The 25,275-nt window shown below is 37.2% G+C and overlaps 1 non-coding gene across 1 annotated transcript; it reads right to left on the reverse strand.

Moving 5' to 3' along the window:
- Window positions 1-24,395: 24,395 nt before the first annotated feature.
- Window positions 24,396-24,504, reverse strand: LOC116753747. Its single transcript, XR_004349848.1, has one exon. It is a non-coding gene; the product is annotated as a U6 spliceosomal RNA (small nuclear RNA).
- Between the last annotated feature and the right edge of the window lie 771 nt (window positions 24,505-25,275).

The raw sequence follows: 25,275 nt of genomic DNA on the forward strand, positions 1-25,275 counted from the left end.
CTAGAAGTAATGGAAGTGAATACACTAGGCAGCCTTCTCATATGGTTCTGCTCACCCATGCAGTGGACACGATATATTTCTTGCAAAATTATGACACATTATGAAAGATGACCCCACTTATATTACTGACTCTAAGCTTAAGCGCCTGACTGTTTTAAGACACTTTTTTCAAAAAACACAAATACAGGGTGCACATTATTGGCTTATTTTTGGCATTGAGGGAGAACTCATCCTCATAAAACATTGTGACTTGCAAACTCACACAAGGATATTTTCATTTTCAGGAATGGATACCTAAGCAAATGGGCATGTTCAGTTAAAAAGGGAATCTGAAATTTGTAGAAACAAGTGTGTGGTAGGAACAAGACACAGGAACCAGCTTTACACATGAGGCACAGACTAAGTCACAAGTTTCCTTATGATCAGACTGAATCTGGCTTTCCTCTGAGCACACTTTGGGCCTGGAACACTTAGTTAGCTATAGATCTTGGTAGAAACTTTCTTATGATACTCACTCCACTGTTTTGATTCCTTTTCATAACCACCAACTTTGGGAGTCCATGGATCTTGCTAAGAACTTAGGGGTCAGTACTGTTCAACGTGGAGTCCTTCACATATTCATTTATTAAACAAATAATTATTTGTGATAGAAAGATTACAAAATGGGAGGGAGACAGAGTCAAGATGGTGGTGTGGGAAGACACGGAGTTAGCATCTCCCCACAACTCAGGTGCCTGCCAGCTGCTGGTGCAGGACTCTGATGCCCAAGAAGATGGGAGGAACCTCAAAGTGAACCGGTGGCTCATGGGATCTTGGTTCACAAGCCCGGGATCAGTCCGAAGCTCCTTCAGTGGGACCTCTGAGTCCGCACCACTGGACTAACAGAGAATCTCAGACCCCAGGGAATATTCATCGGAGTGGTGTCTCACGGAGTTCCTTATCTCAGCACCAAGACCCAGCTCTACACAATAGCCTACAAACTCCACTGTTGGAAGCCTCAGGACAAACAACCAGTAAGACAGGAACATAATCCCACTCATAAAGAAAAAAAATATATATATATATCACAGATGAAGGAGCAAGATAAAAACCTACAAGACCAAATAAATGAAGAGGAAATAGGCAATCTGCCTGAAAAAGAATTCAGAGTAATGATAGGAAAGATGATCCAGAATCTTGGAAATAGAATGGAGGCATGGATTAAGAAAATACAGGAAATGTTTAAAAAAGATGTAGAAGAACTAAAGAACAAACAAACAGAGCTGAAAAATACAATAACTGGAATGAAAAATACACTAAAAGGAATCAATAACAGAATAACTGAGGCAGAAGGAATAAGTGAGTTGGAAGACAAAATAGTGGAAATCACTGCCGAGGAGCAGAATAAAGAAAAAAGAATGAAAAGAATTGAAGACAATCTCAGAGACTTCTGGGACAACACTAAATGCACCAAATTCTGAATGATAGGGGTCCCAGAAGAAGAAGAGAAAAAGAAAGGGTCTGAGAAAATATTTGAAGAGATTATAGTGGAAAACTTCCCTAACATGGGAAAGGAAATAGTCACCCAAGTCTAGGAAGCACAGAGTCCCATACAGGATAAACCCTAGGAAAAACACACCAAGACACATATTAATCAAAGTAACAAAAATTGAATTCAAAGAAAAAATGTTAAAAGCAGCAAGGGAAAAACAAAAAATAACGTACAAAGGAATCCCAATAAGGTTATCAGCTGATTTTTCAGCAGAAACTCTGCAGGCCAGAAGGGAGTGACAGGATATACTTAAAGTGATGAAAGAGAAAAACCTACAGCCAGGATTCCTCTACCCAGCAAGGATCTCATTCAGATTCGATGGAGAAATCAAAAGCTTTTCAGACAAACAAAAGCTAAGAGAACTCAACACCACCAAACCAGCTTTACAACACATGTTAAAGAAAATTCTCTAAGCCGGAAACACAAGAGAAGAAAAAGACCCACAAAAACAACCCCAAATCAATTAAGAAAACAGTAATAGGAACATACATATTGATAATAACCTTGAACGTAAATGGATTAAATGCCCCAACCAAAAGGCACAGGCTGGATGAATGGATACAAAAACAAGACCCATATATTTGCTGTCTACAAGAGACCCACTTCAGACCTAGGGACACATACAGACTGAAAGTGAGGGGATGGAAAAAGATATTCCATGCAAATGGAAATCAAAAGAAAACTGGAATAGCAATACTCATATCAGATAAAATAGACTTTAAAATAAAGACTGTTATAAGAGATAAGGAGGGACACTACATAATGATGAAGGGATCAATCCAAGAAGAAGATATAAGAATTGTAAATATTTATGCACCCAAAATAGGAGCACCTCAAAACTTAAGGCAAATGCTAACAGCCATGAAAGGAGAAGTCGGCAGTAACACAATAATAGTAGGGGACTTTAACACCCCACTTATAGCACTAGACAGATCGTCCAAACAGAAAATAAATAAGGAAACACAGCTTTAAATGACACAATAGACCAGATAGGTCTAATTGATATTTACAGAACATTCCACCCAAAAGTGGCAGAATACACATTCTTCTTAATTGCACATGGAACATTCTCCAGGGTAGATCACATCTTGGGTCACAAATCAAGCCTCAGAAAATTTAAGAAAATTGAAATCATATCAAGCATCTTTTCTGACTACAACGTTATGAGATTGGAAATGAATTACGGGAAAAAAAATGGTAAAAACCCACAAATACGTGGAGGCTAAACAGTGCACCACTAAAGAACCAAGAGATCACTGAAGAAATCAAAGAAGAAATTAAAAAAATACATAGAAACATATGACAATGAATGATGACCCAAAACCAATGGGATGTAGAAAAAAATTCCAAGAGAGAAGTTTATAGCAATACAATCTCACCTCAAGAAAGAAGAAAAGTCACAATCTAACCCTACACTTAAAATAACTAGAGAAAGAAGAACAAAGAAAACCCAAAGTCAGTAGAAGGAGAGAAATCATAAAGATCTGAGCAGAAATAAATGAAATAGAAACGAAGAAAACAATACCAAAGATCAAGGAAACTAAAAGCTGGTTCTTTGAGAAGATACACAAAATTGATAAACCCTTAGCAAGACTAATCAAGAAAATCAGGGAGAAGACACAAATCAATAAAATTAGAAATGAAAAAGGAGAAATCACAAGTGACACTGCAGAAATACAATGGATTATAAGAGGCTACTACAAACAACTCTATGCCAATGAAACGGACAACCACGAAGAAATGGACAAATTCCTGGAAAGGTACAATTTTGCAAGACTGAAACAGGAAGAATTAGAAACTATAAACAGACCTGTCACAAGTAATAAAATTGAAACTGTAATTAAAAATCTTCCAACAAACAAAAGCCCAGGACCAGATGGCTTCACAGGCGAATTCTATCAAACATTTAGAGAAGTGCTAACACCAATCCTTCTCAAACTCTTCCAAAAAGTTGCAGAGGGAGAACACTCCCCAACTCATTCTACAAAGCTACCATCACCCTGATACCAAAACCAGAAAAAGATATCACAAAAAGAAAATTACAGACCAATATCACTGACCAACATAGATGCAAAAAATCCTGAACAAAATACTAGCAAACAGAATCCAACAACACATTAAAAGGATCATACACCATGATCAAATGGGATTTATCTCATGGCTGCAAGGATTCTTCAATATATGCAAATCAATCAATGTGAAACACCACATTAACAAGGAATAAAAACCATATGATCATCTCAATAGGTGCAGAAAAAGCTTTTGACAAAATTCAACATCCATTTATGATTAAAAACTCTCCAGAAAATGGGCATAGAGGGAACGTACTTCAACATAGTAAAGGCCCTATATGACAAACCCACAGCAAGCATCATACTCAATGGTGAAAAAGTGAAAGCCTTTCCACTAAGATCAGGAACAAGACAAGGATGTCCACTCTTGCCACTCTTATTCAACATAGTTTTGGAAGTCTTAGCCATGGCAGTCAGAGAAGAAAAAGAAATAAAAGAGATACAAATTGAAAAAGAAGTAAAACTGTCACTGTTTGCTGATGACATGATACTATACATAGAAAGTCCTAAAGAAGCCACCAGAAAACTACTAGAAGTAATCAATGAATGTGGTAAGGTTGCAGGATACAAAATTAATGCACAGAAATCTCTGGCATTCCTATACACAAACAATGGAAAATCAGAAAGAGAAATTAAGGAATCACTCCCATTTACCATTGCAACAGAAAGAATAAAATACCTAGGAATAAACCTGCCTAAGGAGGCAAAAGAGTTGTACTCAGAAAAGTATAAAACACTGATGAAAGAAATCAAAGATGACATAAACAGATGGAGAAATATACCATGTTCTTGGATTGGAAGAATCAATATTGTGAAAATGACTATATTACCGAAAACAATCTACAGATTCAATGCAATCCCTATCAAACTACCAATGGCATTCTTCACAGAATTAGAACAAAAAATTTTACAATTCATATGGAAACACAGAAGACCCCAAATAGCAAAAGCAATCTTGAGAAAGGAAAATGGAGTTGGAGGAATCAGACCCTCTGACTTCAAACTATAACACAAAGCTACAGTAACCAAGGCTGTATGGTACTGGCACAAAAACAGAAATATAGATCAATGGTACAGGATAGAATGCCCAGAGATAAACCCACACACATATGGGCACCTGATTTACAACAAAGGAGGCAAGAACATACAATGGAGAAAAGACAGCCTCTTCAATAAGCGGTGCTGGGAAAACTGGACAGCTACAAGTAAAAGAATGAAATTAGAACACTACCTAACCATACCCAAAAATAAACTCCAAATGGATTAAGGACCTAAATGTAAGGCCAGATACTATAAAACTCTTAGAGGAAAACATAGGAAAAACACTCTTTGACATGAACCACAGCAAGATCTTTTTTGATCCACCTCCTAGAGTAATGGAAATAAAAACAAAAATAAACAAATGCGACTTAATGAAACTTAAAAGCTTTTGCACAGCAAAGGAAACCGTAAACAAGACAAAAAGATAACCCTCAGAATGGGAGAAAATATTTGCAAATGAAACAACAGACAAAGGATTAATCTCTAAAATATACAAACAGCTCATCGAGCTCAATATCAAAAAAACAAACAATCCAGTTAAAAATTGGGCAGAAGACCTAAATAGACGTTTCACCAAGGAAGACATACAGATGGCCAAGAGGCACATGAAAAGATGTTCAACATCACTAATTATTAGGGAAATGCAAATCAAAACTACAATGAGGTATCACCTCATGCCGGGTCAGAATGGCCATTATCAAAAAATCTAGAAACAATAAATGCTGGAAAGGGTGAAATGGGAACCCTCCTGCACTGTTGGTTGGAATGTAAATGGATACAGCCACTATGGAGAACAGTATGGAGGTTCCTTAAAATACTAAAAATAGAACTATCATATGACCCAGCAATCCCACTACTTGGCATATACCCTAAGAAAACCATAATTCAAAAAGAGACATGTACCACAGTGTTTATTGCAGCACTATTTACAATAGCCAGGGCATGGAACCAACCTAAATGTCCACTGACAGATGAATGGATAAAGAAGATGTGGCACATATATACAATGGAATATTACTCAGCCATAAAAAGAAACGAAATTGAGTTATTTGTAGTGAGCTGGATGGACCTAGAGTCTGTCATACAGAGTGAAGTAAGTCAGAAAGAGAAAAACAAATACCATATGCTAACACATATATATGGAATCTAAAAAAAAAAAAAAAAAATTGGTATTGATGACCCTAGTTTCAGGGCAGGAATAAAGAGGTAGACATAGTAAATGGACTTGAGGACATGGGATGGGAGGTCAAAGCTGGGGTGAAGTGAGAGTAGCATTGAGATATATACACTACCGAATGTAAAATAGTTGGCTGGTGGGAAGCAGCAGTATAGCACAGGGAGATCGGCTGAGTGCATTGCAATGACCCAGAGGGGTGGGATAAGGAAGATGGGCAGGAGGCTCAAGAGGGAGGGGATATGGGGACGTATGTATGCATATAGCTGATTCGCTTTGTTGTGCAACAGAAACTAACACAGTATTGTGAAGCAGTTATACCCCAACAAAGATCTATTTAAAAAAATATTACAAAATGGTTCACAAGATAGACATGATTTCTCTCCTTTTGGATCTTAGAGTCGAGTAGAAGAGATAGATATTAAACAAGCCAACACTTAAAATACATAATCTTCAATTACGCTAACTGTACAATTGTATACATACGCTAACTGTACAATTGTATACAATTGTATACATTTGTATCAGTTGTACGATAATACAGTTTTTGTAAGATACATAGGACAAATCCAACCATTGTTTTTTAGAGCAAAACCTTGATGTATATGGCATTAACTGTTAGTTGTTTTTCAATATCTATTCTTCCCTTCTTTTGCAGTAATAGAACTTTTCTCTGGGCACATGGCCACCCAGATAAAGAGTACATTTCCAAGCTTCCCTTGCAGAAAGGTATGGTCCAGTGACTACGTTCTGGTTAATAGAAAGTGAGCAGGAATGGTTATGTTCAAGTTTGAGGCTGTTTTCTTAAGAGGAGGAGACATGTCCTTCCTCATTCCTTCTGGCCGAAATGTGTTCATAATGATGGAACCTAAAACATCTTGGATCGTGAAATGGAAGCCACATGTTGAAAATGGCAGACTGACAATACCCAATACCCTCAAACCCAAATCATACCAAAACATACCAAATCAAACCACCATACGATACCTAAGTCATCTACCTAGACTTTTATGTGAGAGATCAATTTCTCTGTTATATATATCACTGTATTTTTCTACTTCTTTGTTATAGCAGCCTAATCTGTAGCCTAATATAATATGTTTCTTCTCCTATCATACTGATACCGATTTTCAATTGAAAAATTTTTAATTGCACGAAACCAAAATGGGCATTTTTGGGGGGCATTTTCCCTCGTAAAATTTGGCTAGAATATTCTTATATTTCTAAATTTATATTTGTCAGCATAATTATAACTAAATACTCAATAATGTGCATGAAACCCATATGATTTCATTTACACAGTGTTCAAAACGAGGCTAAACAAATCTGTGGTGTTAGGGTCATATTAAAGGAAGCTAGCCATTCAAAGACAATCTTCTAAAGATTTTGGAGAGCAGCGAGTCATATGGCATTGAGGAAAGAGCTGAGAAATCAGGTAGATGCAGAATTAGATGCTAGAGAGCTGAGTTCAGACACCATCTAATCTGTTTTTTTAGGGCTGTGAGATGGCGAAAGAACTTTAAGTAGTGACACCCAGGAAGAAGTCTCAGAAGCCCCCTCCCCATTGTGTAAGAATGTTTATCTCTTTCATCCCATTCTAGACAGAAGTAACTCACTGGATATATTAGAAGCATTAACTTAATTTAATCTTCATAGAAATTACATTCCAGTTGAAAATTTTTGACTTTTCAGTTGAAAGTATATTTCATATCTTCCAAATCAGCTGCGCTCATAAATGCTTTATTGTATTTTTACACTGATTATTTAAAAAGAAATAATCGGGGATAGGAATGAGGATTTCTTGGAATAACTATGTGCATTTAGCTAACCAGTTTAAATGAAACTCCAAATGACAAATAATGGATAGTGTGAGACACATCCTATGTATCTTTTCCATCTACAGTTCCCATGAGTCTATTTTACTACTGATATTATGGGAGACATGCTGTCCACTAAGAAAAATAAGCTAAGAATGGAATCTGCCACATTTATGTACACCATGTGTTTCTTGTTTAAAATCTTTTATAAAGTTCAACAAGAAAATAAATTAACAACATGAATTTCATTGCTGAGGTCTGAGCACCACAGTCACAAAGCCATTGGAAAGTTTTGTACCTACATCAGAAGAGACAATAACCTTGAAGTTCCACTTGTAAACCTCAGACCTCCCAATAATAGTATTTTGGCAGCGATTAGGGTCCAAATGAAGTTTTGGTCATGAATTAAAGTGAAACCAGTTAGGCTAGCTATATGTTTTTGTTACCCCACCTCCTTCCTGGTACCATTTAGCTGCTCCTCCATAAGCGAGGCAAAGGAGACAGATGGGTTCAGCAAGGGGATGGGAGGTTCTGTGAATGAAGGAAAATGGCGAGGAAGAGAGGTAAAGGAGTTAAGGGTGATTATAACGATGACCCATAGAATTTCAGACAGATTGCAGCAGAGCCAAACGTAAAACTCTTCTTCCCAAGCTACTAGTCTTTTTGTTTGCATTTTTAGCCTACCACTGTCTTTTACTGTTTACAAAATATTTTCATGACTTTAAGACTCATTTTTTCAATGCTCCAATCTTCCTTGAGGAAAGATACCACATCCTATTTTACTTTTGTTGCATCATAAGAATAGGCATACCGTAGGTGCTCAATAAAGTGTACCAAATCAGTGAATTAAGGATGCAGATCGGGGCTAAACTCATTAAAAGTTTTCCATTAAAATTGTCATCCCACTGCCAGAAACTTACCCAAGAAATATTTCTTTAGTGTGGGCATTTACAGATACAGTACAGTGATTTTAGTGGGATTTTAATTTAGGTTTCATGTAGTATTCCCAATCCATCTGTTAATTGCACTGATTACATCCTCTGGCTGATTACACTGAAAATTGCTATCCATGCCTCAGGTCAGGCAATGAGAAAGTTGTGGGTTGAGTTGTGAGGGAGGATAAATCGATGTGAATTGAAGTAACAAGCAACCGAAAATAAAGGCAGGGGATGTTTGGAGAGAGTGTGCTGATTAGTTCCCATGCTGAGCATTTCGCCTTCAACAAAATCTAACTCTGTGGGCAGATTGAAAGCCTAAACTGCTGACTTAACTGCGATGCCACACTGTCCCTTAAAGTTAAGTTATCAACTCTCTAAATTGTATTTTATGTTATGTTTAGTAGGAACACACCTTGAAGTCCTTCCATGAGGAATGTTTCTTACTGCGATAGCTGGTCTCAAATCATTGTTTAAATTCCCAAAGTGAGTCACTTAACTCTCTAATCTGACCTCCTTGGGTGTCCAGTGAAATCCTCTATGTTCTGAGATGTAGTATAGTGTAGTCCAAGATTTAGGGGGTTTAGAGCACGTCTAACTTAGGCTTGAGTCTTGTCTTATTTGAGTATTATCTTGAGTCTTGGGTATTATCTCTAGGCAGAGGAAATTGGAAGGGTGAGAAACCAGAGTCAAAGTGAGGATTCTTTCAGGTCTGGTTTGTTCCCCCAAACACAAGAGCCTTGCCTAAGGCCAGTAAATGGAAGAGAGAAAATAAGAGAAGATGGAGCATTTAAGCAAATCAGTATTTGGCTGATGAAATATACTGAAAGTCTCTATCAATCTGCATTTATTTCTGCTTTGAGCCTCTTTCTGTTTGGTAATTTCAGCAGTGATTTGGATAACAAAATAGAGAGCCTGCATATCAAATTTTCGAAAGTCAAATTTGTGAGGGCTATCCAGTACCCTGAATAACAAAATAAAAATTCAGAAGGCTGTCAGCTTAAACGGTGAGCTAAAGTGAACAAGCTGAAAATCAGTGGGAATAAAGGTAAAGTCCCACACTTAAATTAATACTTCCATTGCATGAGACAGGTTTAGGGAAATGTAACTTATTATCAGTTTATGGAAAAACAGACATCAGTTGTTCGCACAACTTCTGATAAAGACTAGACTGATCTTACAATGAGCTAATAGAAATATAGTCTAGAGAATGTGGGAGATAAAAATCCAGACTTACTCTGCACTGAATAGGTTAAATCTGGAGTCTTATGTTTGGCTAATATATTTTAAAAGAGCCGTTGGAAACAAGATGGTAATCGGATGGTTAAAAAAAAAAAATCCGTATTCCATCATATGAGATGATTAAACTGGGGAAAGGGCTATGCCTTGGGGATATGATAGCCATCTTTTTATTTGAAGAGTTCCTGCATGGGAGTGAAATTGGACTTGCTCTCCAAAGGCCAAAACTTTCTCCATAAATTAAACTTAAAATTTGGTTCCAAATTAAGGAACTACTTTCCAGCAATTAAAGTTGTTTTGTGAAACCAGGAACACTCCTGCTAGAACAGAAACTGGGAGACAGGCCGGTAGGTTGCATGTGAAGGGCACACTGGCTTTCAGTGGGGGGTGGAGTTGGATGATCTCTAACATCCCTATGATTCCATAAAAGGGAATTGGATTTGAGAAGTTAAATCTTGATAGTGAAAGTGTGTTACTGGGTATTAGCCATCCTGGCTGTTGAGTCGGGCACGTGGGTGCTGTTTGCTGAGTTCATTCTTGTTTGATGGACAGGAGCAGTTCCCAGTGAAGGTGGCTCAGCTTTCTTTGTTTTGGTTACTTTGAAGCAGAGGGACTAATCCCCTCTGGAGATATTTGCTTGTTTTTGCTGTCAGAGCAGTCACACTTTTCCCTTTCTATCTCCTGGCTTGTTTTTTGAAGTTTAGCTTCACAGAGAGATAGGCCTCGGGTTTCTTTGGTGATTCACTGGGTCTGGATGGCCCCTCTTCCACCCCCCGAATGAGAGGTTCATCATCCTGGTTTGCATTTTACCCTCAGGAAGAAGTTCAGAAGACCACTTTTTGGGCTGAAGCTTAAAAATTCCTTGCAAAAGATATCTTTCAGAGGTCAAGACAGGCCAGAGCCCCTTTCTTTTTCTTTTCTTTCTTTTTTTTTTTTCCCTTTGAGGTGCTTTCTATATGGCAAAAGGGGGAAGTGCTAAATATTATCATCTTATATTTTAGAAATTAATGCTTTCATCAGAAACAAATATAGCAACCCCATATTAACCCTGTTTGGTAAAAGTATCAATGGTCTATATTTGAAACCTTTGCCACTAGGGACAAGTTGACCCTTGTGGCTATTCTTCTACAGAGCCCTTTTCTGAAATAGTATTTTCATAAGGGCATGGATTTAGAAACACATTTATAAAAACTGAGCATGAATTCAAAGAAGGAAAATGTTTTAACAACTGTCTGTAAATAAAACTGTAAATATCTGTGCCTGCTTTATTACCTGAATGTGTTCTGTTAATGCCATATGAAATGGAGAATGTAAATCAAAAGTAAATTTTCCCATGTATATGGCCAGTTTGCAGCCATCTTTCCATGCTGTGTGGTGCAGTCAGAATGGAAATGCCCTATGGAGTCTTGCTATTCCAAATGTAGTACATGGACCAGCAGCATCAACATCATCTGGGAACTTATTAGAAATTCAGAATCCTAGGCCCTAGCCCAGACTTACGATATCAAGACCTGTACTTTAAGAAGATCCCCCAGTGATTCATAAACACATTAAAATTTGAGACATACTGCTATAGAACATATATGCTCCAAAAACTTGCAGCCATCTAAGATCTAACAGGTGGAGCTGGCTCTAAAATAGATTTCACTATTCTTTTTTTTTTTTTTTTTGCGGTATGCGGGCCTCTCACTGCTGTGGCCTCTCCCGCCGTGGAGCACAGGCTCCGGACACGCAGGCTCAGCGGCCATGGCTCACGGGCCCAGCCACTCCGCGGCATGTGGGATCCTCCCGGACCGGGGCACGAACCCACGTCCCCTGTATCGGCAGGCGGACTCTCAACCACTGCGCCGCCAGGGAAGCCCAGATTTCACTATTTTAATGATAGCATTTCAAAAGGGGCTGCCATGCAAAAAACCATTACCTGCTAACCACTTCCTTATATTTGGGATAAATTCCGTGGTTTTAGAGTGAAGGCCAATCTTCCCCATTTCTTTACTTTCTCTAAGAACAGGACTTTATATGTTCTAGGTGAAGGATACACATTTTGTGTGAAGGTCCACAAATTCCGGGACAAAGCAAGATTTCTAAAAGCTCTTAATTCTACAAGGAAGACTCTCCTGATGTAGTGGGGAGATCTTTGGTTCTCATTACATTATGTACTTTTGGATTGATTCTTTCACTTCTTCCACATGGCTGTTATGGTTTGGGTACCCTGGGTTTCCTAATGGATAAGAAATGCGTCCTTTTTTGTTTCCAGCAAGAACTTAGAAAAGGCTAATAGGAAATCACTTCATGGACGAAGGGAAAGGAAAGGAAAAGGAGAATATTGTCCAGACTCTGTGCAAAAGGTGTCTTCATAGCTCATACATATTCCAGTTCATCAGTGTCAGAAAACTTAAGTAGATTTAGAACCAACCTCTAGTTAGAAACAGTAGTGTTCACACCTGGTTTATTCTCCATGGAGGTCTCCATTACAGACCTAGCATGTGGTAGGTGAAAGGATTCAGGAAGCTGAAACCTGGCAACAAAACATAAATGACATCTCTTAGCACATCTGAGCTCCATCTCGTTAAGAATTTGATTCTGTTTATGCAATAAATATCCTGGCAAAGGGTGGGATATCATATTAAGTGCATCTCAACACTGCGTTAATGAATGATCTGAGGGCTTCGGTTAACTGAGTTAAGGTCTGAAGCTGCATTGAAATCCATCACCCAAGGGAAAGGGGTAACCAGACACCTGAAGCAGGGATCATTTTCACACTGGGTCATCTATAGCTTTAAGAGATTACTCACCGCAAAAATTCCCCCGGGAGCGCTTCATATCTAATCTACTCCAAGAGAGAACGACAAGAAAACAGGTAGAATGAAGACAGACCATTGCCTAGAACATCACCTTAAATTCTTTATCTGAACTGTGTATGAGTATACTCTAAACTGTATTGGAATTCTGGAATATAGTGTCGTGAGAGTGAACAGGTTGTAAACTCAGGGTTAGAGATGTTTTACTCGTGTCTTTCTTGTTTGCCTCAATAGTATGCGTTAGTAAATCTCATCATGTCCTTATTTAAGATGAATTAATAATGGCATAAGATCATTGTGACATTTGGATGAGGTAATGCATGTGAAAGCACTTGGTAGACTGAAAACGACAGCACAACTATTATATGTACATGTACAAACAAATACTACTTATTCTCTCCCTTGCCATTTTCTCAATGTAGGTCAACCCTGATGGTAACGTACAAACCTGAGATGCCAGTCCTTTTCTTTAGATTGCACTTTGTAATTTATCAGAAACTGCAATTGATGAGCAAACCTCCCCTCTTAGCATCTCTCTCTCATTTATTCACTTCTGTCCTCTTGCTTGGCTTATTCCCTAGACTACTCTAAAAAGTAACACACCATTGTAAAGCAATTATACTCCAATAAAGAAGTTTAAAAAAAAAAAAAAAAAAGGAAAAAGTTCCCTGTCTTCTCTCAGTGTTTACATTCTTCAAATGCTCGTAGAAAGTTACCATACGCCACCTCAGCTGCTGCTTTGCCAAGCTATACAGATTTCATCCTTTCATCTTTCCTCATAAGTCAATGCCTCTATCTCTTTAATCATTTTTCTTGCTGTTCTCTGAATTCCATCCAATTTGTTGATATCTTTCGGGTATGGAGGTGCCAAGAACGGAGTGTACAGCGTGATTAAGGAGCCGTGTCCATCACTTCTCAGCCAGATGGGACGGTTGTTAATTCAGAGGACATTTTGAATGTATATTGGGGCCTGAGATAAAGGGAAAGGAAACAGTAAATCTTTAGAAGGTAATTCTACAATTTGTTGTCCCTAGGGCAAATAAAATAAGCATTTAATTAAAAGATGTGTTTCTGGTTTTGTGGCTAGCAGATGTTATTTGGGTGTGAAAGGCAGAAAATGGCATCATTTAATAAAATAAGAAAACACAGTAGCATAATGCCACAAATTAGACACATTCTCACATTTGGGGAAACAATGCTAAACTATGAACAATATTATCTTGAGAAGTGTTTTACTCAAATTTAAAAGCAGAAGGGAAATTTGGATCAAGTAATTTAAAACATTTAGCATATTCCTTGTACCATGCTAATGCAGATAATACCCAATTCATAAAATAATAAATTCTGTAAATGTATATACTATTAATTTATAATTTTTCTTATTAGTCATCCATTTTATACACATCAGTGTATACATGTCAATCCCAATCTCCCAATTCATCACACCACCCCCACCCCTCACCGCTTTCCCCCCTCGGTGTCCATACGTTTTTTTCTCTACTTCTGTGACTCAATTTCTGCTCTACAAACTGGTTCATCTATACAATTTTCTAGGCTCCACATATATGTGTTAATATACGGTATTTGTTTTTCTCTTTCTGACTTACTTCACTCTGTATGACAGGCTCTAGATGCATCCATGTCTTGACAAATGACCCAATTTTGTTCCTTTTTATGGCTGAGTAATATTCCACTGTATATATGTACCACCTCTTCTTTATCCATTCATCTGTTGATGGACATTTAGGTGGCTTTCATGACCTGGCTATTATAAATAGTGCTGCAAAGAACATTGGGGTGCATGTGTCTTTTTGAATTATGGTTTTCTCTAGGTATATGCCCAGTAGTGGTATGGCTGGGTCATATGGTAATTCTATTTTTAGTTCTTTAAGGAACCTCCATACTGTTCTCCATAGTGGCTGTATCAATTTACATTCCCACCAACAGTGCAAGAGGGTTCCCTTTTCTCCACACCCTCTCCAACATTTGTTGTTTGTAGATTTTCTGCTGATGCCCATTCTAACTGGTGTGAGGTGATACCTCATTGTAGTTTTGATTTGCATTTCTCTAATAATTAGTGATGTTGAGCAGCTTTTCATGTGCTTCTTGGCCATCTGTACGTCTTCTTTGGAGAAACGTGTATTTAGGTCTTCTGCCCATTTTTCGACTGGGTTGTTTGTTTTTTTAATATTGAGTTGCATGAGCTGTTTACATATTTTGGAGATTAATGCTTTGTCTGATGATTCATTTGCAAATATCTTCTCCCATTCTGTGGGTTGTCTTTTCGTTTTGTTTATGGTTTCCTTTGCTGTGCAAGAGCTTTTAAATTTCAGTGGGTCCCATTTGGTTATTTTTGTTTTTATTTCCATTACTCTAGGAGGTGGATCAAAAAAGATGTTGCTGTGATTTATGTCAAAGAGTATTCTTCCTATGTTTTCCTCTTAAGAGTTTTATAGTGTCCTGTCTTACATTTAGGTCTCTAATCCATTTTGAGTTTATTTTTGTGTATGGTGTTAGGGAGTGATCTAATTTCATTCTTTTACATGTAGCTCTCCAGTTTTCCCAGCACCACTTATTGAAGAGACTCTTTTCTCCATTGTATATCCCTGCCTCCTTTGTCATAGATTAGTTGCTCATAGGTGTGTGGGTTTATCTCTGGGCTTTCTATCCTTTTCCATTGATCTATATTTCTGTTTTTGTGCTAGTATCATATTGTTTTGATTACTGTAGCTTTGTAGCTTTGTCTGAAGTCAGGGAGTCTGATTCCTCCAGCTCCGTGTTTTTCCCTCAAGACTGCTTTGGCTATTCGGGGTCCTTTGTGTCTCCATACAAATTTTAAGATTTTTTGTTCTAGTTCTGTAAAAAATGCCATTGGTAATTTGACAGGGATTGCATTGAATCTGTAGATGGCTTTGGGTAGTATAGTCATTTTCACAATATTGATTCTTCCAATCCAGGAACATGGTATATCTCGCCATCTGTTGGTATCATCTTTAATTTCTTTCAGCAGTGTCTTATAGTTTTATGCATACAGGTCTTTTGTCTCCTCTTTAGGTAGGTTTATTCCTAGATATTTTATTCTTTGTATTGAAAAGGTAAATGGGAGTGTTTCCTTAATTTTTCCTTCAGATTTTTCATCATTACTGTATAGGAATGCAAGCGATTTCTGTGCATTAATGTTGTATCCTGCTACTTTGCCAAATTCATTGATCAGCTCTAGTAGTTTTCTGGTAGCATCTTTAGGATTCTCTATGTATAGTATCATGTCATCTGCAAACAGTGACAGTTTTACTTCTTCTTTTCCAATTTGTATTCCTTTTATTTCTTTTTCTTCTCTGATTGCCGTGGCTAGGACTTCCAAAACTATGTTGAATAATATCAGCAAAACTGGACATCCTTGTCTTGTTCCTGATCTTAGAGGAAATGCTTTCAGTTTCTCACCATTGAGAATGATGTTGCTGTGGGTTTGTCATATATGGACTTTATTATGTTGAGGTAGGTTCCCTCTATGCCCACTTTCTGGAGAGTTTTTATCATAAATGTGTGTTGAATTTTGTGAAAAGCTTTTTCTGCATCTATTGAGATGGTCATATGTTTTTTCTTCTTCAGTTTGTTAATATGGTGTATCACATTGATTGATTTGCTTATATTGAAGAATCCTTGCATCTCTGGGATAAATCACACTTGATCATGGTGTATGATCCTTTTAATGTGTTGTTGGATACTGTGTGCTAGTATTTTGTTGAGGATTTTTGCATTTATATTCATCAGTGATATTGGTCTGTAATTTTCTTTTTTTTTGTAGTATCTTTGTCTGGTTTTGGTATCAGGGTGATGCTGGCCTCATAGAATGAGTTTGGGAGTTTTCCTTCCTATGCAATTTTTTGGAAGAGTTTGAGAAGGATGGGTGTTAGCTCTTCTGTAAATGTTGATAGAATTCACTTGTGAAGCCATCTGGTCCTGGACTTTTGTTTGTTGGAAAATTTTTAATCACAGTTTCAATTTCATTACTTGTGATTGGTCTATTTTCTATTTCTTCCTGGTTCAGTCTTTTAAGATTATACCTTTCTAAGAATTTGTCCATTTCTTCCAGGTTGCCCATTTTATTGGCATAGAGTTGCTTGTAGTAGTCTCTTAGGATGCTTTGTATTTCTGCGGTGTCTGTTGTGACTTCTCCTATTTGAGTCCTCTCCCTCTTTTTCTTGATGAGCCTGACTAATGCTTTATGAATTTTGTTTATCTTCTCAAAGAACCACCTTTTAGTCTTATTGATCTTTGCTATTGTTTTCTTTGTTTCTATTTCATTTATTTCTGCTCTGATCTTTATGATTTCTTTCCTTCTGCTAATTTTGGGCTTTACTTGTTTTTCTATCTCTAGTTCCTTTAGGTGTAACGTTCGATTGTTTGAGATTTTTCTTGTTTCTTGAGGTAAGTTTGTATAGCTATAAACTTCCCTCTTAGAACTGCTTTTGCTGCATCCCATAGGTTTTGGATCGTCGTGTTTTCATTGTCATAAGTCTCTGGGTATTTTTTGATTTCCTCTTTGATGTCTTCAGTGATCTCTTGGTTATTTAATAATGTATTACTTAGCCTCCATATGTTTGTGCTTTTTACATTTTTCTCCCTGTAATTGATTTTTAATCTCAGAGTGTTGTGGTCAGAAAAGATGCTTGATATGACTTCAATTTTCTTAAATTTACTGAGGCTTGATTTGTGACCCAAGATGTGATCTATCCTGCTGAATGTTCTGTGTGCACTTGAGAAGAAAGTGTAATCTGCTATTTTTGGATGGAATGTCCTATAAATATCAAATCTATCTGTTCTATTGTGTCATTTAAAGCTTGTGTTTCCTTATTAATTTTCGGTTTGGATGATCTGTCCATTGGTGTAAGTGAGGTGTTAAAGTTCAGGAAAACCTGTTTTGTTTTGTTTTTTTTAATTCTCCCAATTCAAATGCTATTCCATTTTTTATTCCATTTTTTAAGATGCTTGTATTTGTTTCTCATTTTGTAATACATTCCTGTATCAGAAAGGAAATACTTCTTATACAGGAATGTATTACAAAATGAGAAAAAAATACAAGCATCTTAAAAAATGGAATAGCATTTGAATTGGGAGAATTAAAAAAAACAAAACAAAACAGGTTTTCCTGAATAATAGTTAAGTCCCCTTATCCCTGAAAGGAGAAATCGTAATTCACAAATTTCTATTATGAAATCTAGCAGAAGCTTGGTCAATAAAGTGCTGATGTTTTTAGTTGAGATAGCCCATCTGTTACTTTGTGCTGTATGGAGGAGGAAGAGAGAGATGGTTACCTTGGAGCATGTACATTGTCTAGCATTAAAGCTGCCAGAGAAAATAAGTGTACATGATCTTACTACTTAGAACCCTGAGAACATTTCTAAAGTTGTATTGGCCTGCATACCCATTTACATTTACACCAGTGGTGATTCTTAAATACAGGTCTAGTTAGAGTGCAGTGTTTAATTATTAATTCATATCTTCTCTTTGGTACCTTTATCTTAAAATGAGGGTTTGGAAGATGAAAATGTAAGGTCAAGATTTACAAGCACAGTTAACAAAGCTCTATAATTGGATTCATAGGAATCAAGGTTTAGGTTCAGTTCACCCAGCAATGTGACATTGGGTAATGCCTTTGAGTCTGTATATGTAGTAATTATCCATGGTCTCTTTAACTCCCAGGGTAGCTGGGAATATCCAAGGGGATTATTGCATGGGATAATAGTAAGGGAAGTTCAGTACAGAAAGGTAGAATACCTTATTATTATTTTCCATTGTGTGGTAAAAGTAATCACATCTCCTTACATTTCTTTCATCTTCACTTCACGCTTCATTACTAACATATGTTAGTCTAAAAAATGAAAAAGGATTCAATTCTGTAAACACGTCAGTGTTGCTAGTAAGTTTCAGAGTAGAGAATGGGGAAATAGCTTGCACTGTATGAAAAGTAGTACTTACACTGAGAATCTTCCTTCTTAAGAGATATTGTACTGGGAATTAAAAAAAATTTTAGTAGAGATATAAGGGACAGAATATTATTCCAACTCCAGCTGGGGCTCTGTTATCTCACTGTGTGGTTGTTAACCAAGTACATGGTTACCATCACTTTTCTGATCACTTTTCCATAATGTATTTGGGACGAAGAGGGGTTTGTGCCACTTTCTCTCCCACTTGTTTAGCTCCTCTATTCTGGTGGCATTTTCTCTTTTCTGTCATATTTTGCTGTGCCATGTCCCACTGTACACGTGTTGTTTCTGTGTCAGAGAGGTCACGGGGAGCAGAGCCCTTTGTATAAAGCTGAGACCCTCAAAGTGGCCTCCACAGGGGTGGAGGAGAAGGCAGGGTGGGTATTCTTTTGTTGTGTCCTTGTCAATTACTTCCTACCTACAATAGTATTCCAAAACATTATATGAGCATGTATAACATATCACTGAAACATTGGAAAACTATCTTAAAATTAAAAACATGTAGAAAAATTTAGCTTGTTTACCAAATAGAGTGTCCATTGTTTAAGAGATACATGCTCAAGAAGTTAGAGTTGGCTTGGGGATTTATCTGTGTGTGCAGACTGGTTTATAACATCACTCTTATTCTTTGATTTCTCCACCTTTAGGAGGGGCCTTTCTTGTTTCTTGCTGTCAAACATATCTCCACCCACACTGAGAACACTTCATCCTCTACCCACAGGAGTCAGTCTTAACCATCTTCCAACCCCTATTTCTCTAAGTCTTTAATGTGTTTCCAGAGAGACAGCCCAGGGTAGATTTTGATAGCTTTAGTCTAACAGAACAATATAGGGTATCATGGAAACTCCATCTGTGTTTCCCATGAGGTCACAGGTTATTTCATCAATATGTTCCTTTTTTTTTTTTTTTTTTTTTTTTTTTTTTTTTTTTTTTAGTGTCTAGCAGTTAGTTGCTAAGTCAGATACACACAGACATATACACATAGCTACACACTCTGCTTGTGCAAGAAGGAAACACTAATTCTCAGAGACTGATCTTTCTAAATAAGAGTTCTCAAACTAGTAATCCCCTAGCCAAACTTAGCCCACAAATATATTTTATTTGGCCCATAGTTTTTGTTTATTTTTAGAAATTGAACCAGTATTGAAAATGGGCACATTTCATATAAAAATTCAGATTTCTGGCTTTTTAAATGAACATTGTAAGATTTAGATACACTAGACCAACAATTCTACGTGGCAAAATTTGACTCAACTCAGTAGGGGCTGTCTCCTTTAGTCAGGACCTGTGGTCTTCATTCAGCCACAGTCTCTACTAGTCCCTGTTACTCCCCTCAACATGGAGGCCATGCTAGTTGTTATTCATCACTACGTTGTTCTACTCTTTCCTGTCCACTTCACTCCCTGGCATTTTCTGCCTCTCCGTGATAGATCATAGTCAAAACCCATAATTCTAAGTCATAGAAAATCAATGTTATATTCTGATTCCTGACTAAACCTCTTCAGTGGCAGTAATCACTGTTCAAATTTGTCATGTTTTTATCCATAACAAACTTGGATCTGTAGCAAACTTACATTTTTGGACCGTAAAGTGGAAATGATAAACAAGGAGTAAAACTATAAAATCTCCCTGATCAAAATAATAATTTTAAGAATGAAAATATGATATCTCTTATAGGTGGAATCTAAAAGAAAGATGATACAAATGAACTTATATACAAAAGAGAAATGGACCCAAACTTATGGTTACTAAAGGGGAAGGGTGGGAGGGTTAAAGTAGGAGTTTGGGATTAACATATACACACTACTATATATAAAATAAATAACCAACAAGGACCTAATGTATAACATAGAAAACTATACTCAATATTTACTAATAACCTATAAGGGAAAAAAATCTGAAAAAGAATATATATATTCATATATATATATATGTATATATCTGCATCACTTTGCTCTACACCTGAAACTAACACAATGTTGTAAATCAACTATACTTCAATAAAAAATAAATTAAAAAATACAATAAAGAAGGGGTAAAGATGTAGAAAGATATATATATACTGGATAGGTGACCATCACTGATAGCAATTTTAAGTGTTCATGTGTTTTGGCAAGGATAAACATATTCTACTCCCCCCCCCAATTCATAATGTCCTAGAGTAGATGCTACAGACAGATATGTGACAATTATAAAAATGGAGTGGGATTCCTTGAGGAGAGAGAAAACAAGGCAAAAGTCTTATTTTCTCAATTCTTCAGTTGTGAGCTGTCTGGTTGTGGTTGAGAAGGAAGGAATCATGGCATATTAAAGCTGGAATGATGCCTACTAACATTATGTACCTTCTCCCACACCCCAACATTTACAGATGAAGAAACTGAGAATTAGAAATGCTGAATGACCAGCCCATAGTCATACTACTCATCTTTTGCAGTATCTGGAACACAGGATCTTTGACCAAGAGATAGTGCTGCCCTTGATCATTAGAAATTCTCTCAGTACATGCAGTTGGCATTGATCTCTTATATCTGCAGGCTACATGATGTACCTGTTTCAGTAAGACTTAAGTTGTTCGGTGGGCAGGGAAGATGGTCATATCATGGACTAGGGTGAATTGAATTAATGTAGTTTTTATTTTTATAAAATGTTTCACCTCTGTACCTGTTAGGCCGTGAGACTTTATGAACTGTGTTTAATCCATTGCTCTTTTTACCGAGGCAACATAGTGGAGAGAAAGGAGCCCTGGTAATGAAGGACAGACAGCTCTGATTTATATTCTGGATCTGCCTAGTGTTTAAGACCATGACCAGGAAATTTAATCTTTCTGAATCTCAGCCACTTTATCAGCATGATGAAGATAGTGCTACTCAGCTTGGTGGACTGTTAATTTATTATTCATTGAACAAATGCATATTAAACCCTACTATGTGCCAGACATTCTTCTTAATGCTAGTAGAGAGTCAGAAAAAAAAAAAAAAATGTTCTTCCTTACCTTCCAGAGGGCAAGATGGGTGTAAGGATTAAATACATATCTGCAGTGGTTCTTGGCATAGAGGGCATACTCAATAATTTTCATTTTACATTCTCTCTCCTATTCTTTCACAAAACCAAGCCCTAAGATCAGGAAAATCTTTGCTCCCAAGTTTCAGTGTAGAAAACAGAAAAGCATATAAATTGCCAAGGATGGGACTTTGCACATAACCAGCCACAATCCAAAATATTTTTTTCCTACGTGCCCAGCCTGAATAAGATAGGTGATATTAAACAAAAGGGTAAGTGCACAAGCACCCCAACTACACACTTCCTCATGACAACATACGCAATCTCGTCCTTATAAACAACATTACTTGTATTTCAGAATTTTTCTGTGGCTCCTGGGAAAATATCACAGGTATTTGCTCTGTCATTGCTTCTTCACATAACAGTTATAAGGCAAAGTAAGCTTCTCCTGCCTCTAGTTTCCTACACACTAGAAGTGAGGTTGGGGGTAGGTGATTAATCAAGAAAAAAATTCTTATATCTTCTTTTGATCTTCATCTCTGAAAAAAAGAAAAGAGTTTAAGCAGAATTAGGCTGAGGGGAGGAGATCTTGAAGGCATTCAGGAAAACTAACAAGTGAATCACTTGTTTTTTTTTTTTTTCCCCAAAAGAATCATTTGTTGATAATTGGGGGAAGAAAAGAGAATCAACACTTTGCTGGGCCTCTTCTATATGTTATTTCATTTAATTCTCACAACATGCAACCACCTAATAAGAATAATATATAATTGGTATAAAACACACACAGTTTAAGTATAATTTTAGATTAGGCATCTTTTGCCCCTATTTTTCCACTGCATCTTAAGTGAGGTTCCTCATACCCCATTAGCAGCTGTGATACAGGTCTGTGTTTGCCTGAACTTTGTTTCATTTCAATCCGAGGTATACTTTAGTATTACGTAGAGTTATTTGATGTGGTGACACCTCCCTAAGATACCATCGTGGGGTAATGTAGAAGATACTAGGTGAATGTCATCAGACATCAATTTCAGGCCTGCTGCTAACTGGCTGCATGGCATGGGTTGGGCAAGTCATGGGATCTTGCTGGGCCTCGGTTTCCTCACCTGTGAAATGAGATGAAGATTGACTCCATTAACTGTAACAGCCTTGTAGCTCAACAAAGCCAGGTTCTCAGGGGATGTGTGTGTGTTTAAATTAGTTTTACTTTGAGATATATGGCTGCCTCACTCTTTCAGAATACTAGAAATATTCTGAATTCTCACAAAAGTAGAGTTCACCTCTCTCCTCAGATATGTGTGTGTGTGTGTGTGTGTGTGTATAGATGTGTGTGCGTGTGTGTGTGTGTGTGTGTATAAAATTAATTCTAAAATCCTCCCATACACACCTGTCATTGGCACCTGCTCCAGGTAAGCTGATGGAATAGGAAACAGGAAACAGGTGCCTGCAGTTATAGATCTCCTCGTTCAGAAGCCTGGATCCTGAATTATGAGAATGCTGTCTCTTTCCTAGAATCTTCTTTCTCTGCCCTCTTCTCTTCATCCCTAATCTTACCTCCTTTCAGTTACCTGAGATGGCTAACCCGGGCTAAATTATTTTTGAAAGTTGTGGCCTTATACTTTGCATGCCTGTATTGTAACAGAAGAAATCAAAGACTAATTTTCAATTGCAATTTCAAGCTTTATCGGAAGTGAGGATGTTCTGGAGGATGAGAAGGTAACTTCAGGGAAGACAAGCTTTCTGAGCAGCCCACATCCTATAGATGACAACAAACATTCATGGATTTAAGAAATGTAAAGCCCCAGTGGAATTCCTGGTACATAGTAGGAACTGAACACATGGTAAATCTTCTTATTCTTCCTCTTCAAGTCAGCTTTGCATATTGTATAATCTACTCAGATCCCTGGTAGGGTTGTCCTCTTTTAAAATCCCCTTGAAGCATTTGAAACCTGGGACAATGTTTTAGAATTTTACCTAATGTATTCTACAAATGAACCATTTTTCTCTTGCGCTTTCTTTTATCTTTCTCTGGCTCTTGCTAATCCTTTATTTTATACTCCATTGCTCTTTTCTCTCCTTCCTTCTTTTGAATGTGTGCCTTTTACATCTACAGAATTGCCATCTCCTAATATTCTTATTATCCAGCCCACCTCGCTGGTGGCCATGGGGTAAAGTAAATTCTCTGGCTTGGGAGCAGGTCTAGTAATGTGCAGAAATACCATCCCTGAGACAAGGGGAGAATTTAATATGCTTTCTAGTCTCTTCTTCCCCTGTGCCCCTCCTCTGTTGTCCCTTGTATCAAAGTTCTGAGAGTCGGGCAATCTGTTTTATTTTTTTCTTTTTTTTTTCCGTTTTCTTTTCTCCTGCCTTGTTTTGTTTTGTCAGCTTGTAGAAGACTGAGAACCAGGGATGTATGATGAAAGAGCCTGACAGTCTGGAAGCAGGAAACCAGCAGAGGGGTGGGAGGAGCCTGCTGTTGACTCCTGCCCATTCCTGGCATTCTTCCACTTCAATGAACCCTATTTATTTACTTTTCTTTAAAAATGAAGTCAACTACCTGTAGGTTTTTAAAATGAATTTTTATTGGAGTATAGTTGATTGACAGTGTTGTGTTAGTTTCTGCCGTACAGCAAAGTGAATCAGTTATACATATACATATATCCACTCTTGTTGAGATTCTTTTCCCACATAGGTCATTACAGAGTATTGAGTAGAGTTCCTTGTGCTATACAGTAGGTCCTTATTAGTTATCTGTTTTATATACAATAGTGTGTATATGTCAATCCCAGTCTCCCAATTTAAAAGATATGGAACGCTTCGTGAGTTTGTGTATCATCCTTGGGCAGGGGCCATGCTAATCTTCTCTGTATTATTCCAATTTTAGTATATATGAGCTGCCGAAGTGAGCACCTGCCTGTGATTTTTATTGCCCTCCTTCCCAGGTCTTTGTCTTTCTTATGCCTATTGCTTATTTCCCTCTCTACTTTTTCTTCCTCTCTTCCTCTTTTCCTAGATAACTGTCCTCCCTCTTCTCTAGCTTATACTTTTTTCAAGGACGGCATAAATCCTCATTTCATAAAAGATGGGCTAAGCATCAATAATGATAAAACAGAAAATGTGTCTTGCTTTATAAAGTCAGATTTTTTTTTTTCATTTTTACATTTCCTCTAACTCTTGAAATAACCCTAAGAGGTATGTATTACTGTCATTCCCATTTCACTGGTGACAAAACCAAGCACAAGCCCCACATTACATTAAACTACTAGGTATTCTGATTCCTGATAGTATGCCCTTTGCGCAAAATTTTACTGTCTTTCCATTTTAGTGTGTACTGATCTGTCCCTTCTCCGATTTATTTTAGTACTTGTGCCTGACTGTGTGTAATTTAATATTTAATTATATACTGTCTAGGGCTATTCTGAAATGACTTTATAAATCACTTCATATATATTAGTTTATTCTGTCTAAAAAGATTGATGGCCACACGAAGATGGTCATTCTATCTTATGCTTCTCTTGGAGTATCTGATTCAGTGTTAGTCATCTATGTTTTATAAGTATTTTTAACTGGTTGATTTGAATACAGAAAAGGAAAGATTTATCCTATCTGAACAAGTTTTATATCTCCTTATATGTCTAAAAGTGTGTGGATAGGTGGTAATAGTAATAATGATGGTAAGAA

The sequence above is a fragment of the Phocoena sinus genome, chromosome 4 (genome assembly GCF_008692025.1).
Source record: "Phocoena sinus isolate mPhoSin1 chromosome 4, mPhoSin1.pri, whole genome shotgun sequence".
NCBI lineage: Eukaryota > Metazoa > Chordata > Mammalia > Artiodactyla > Phocoenidae > Phocoena > Phocoena sinus.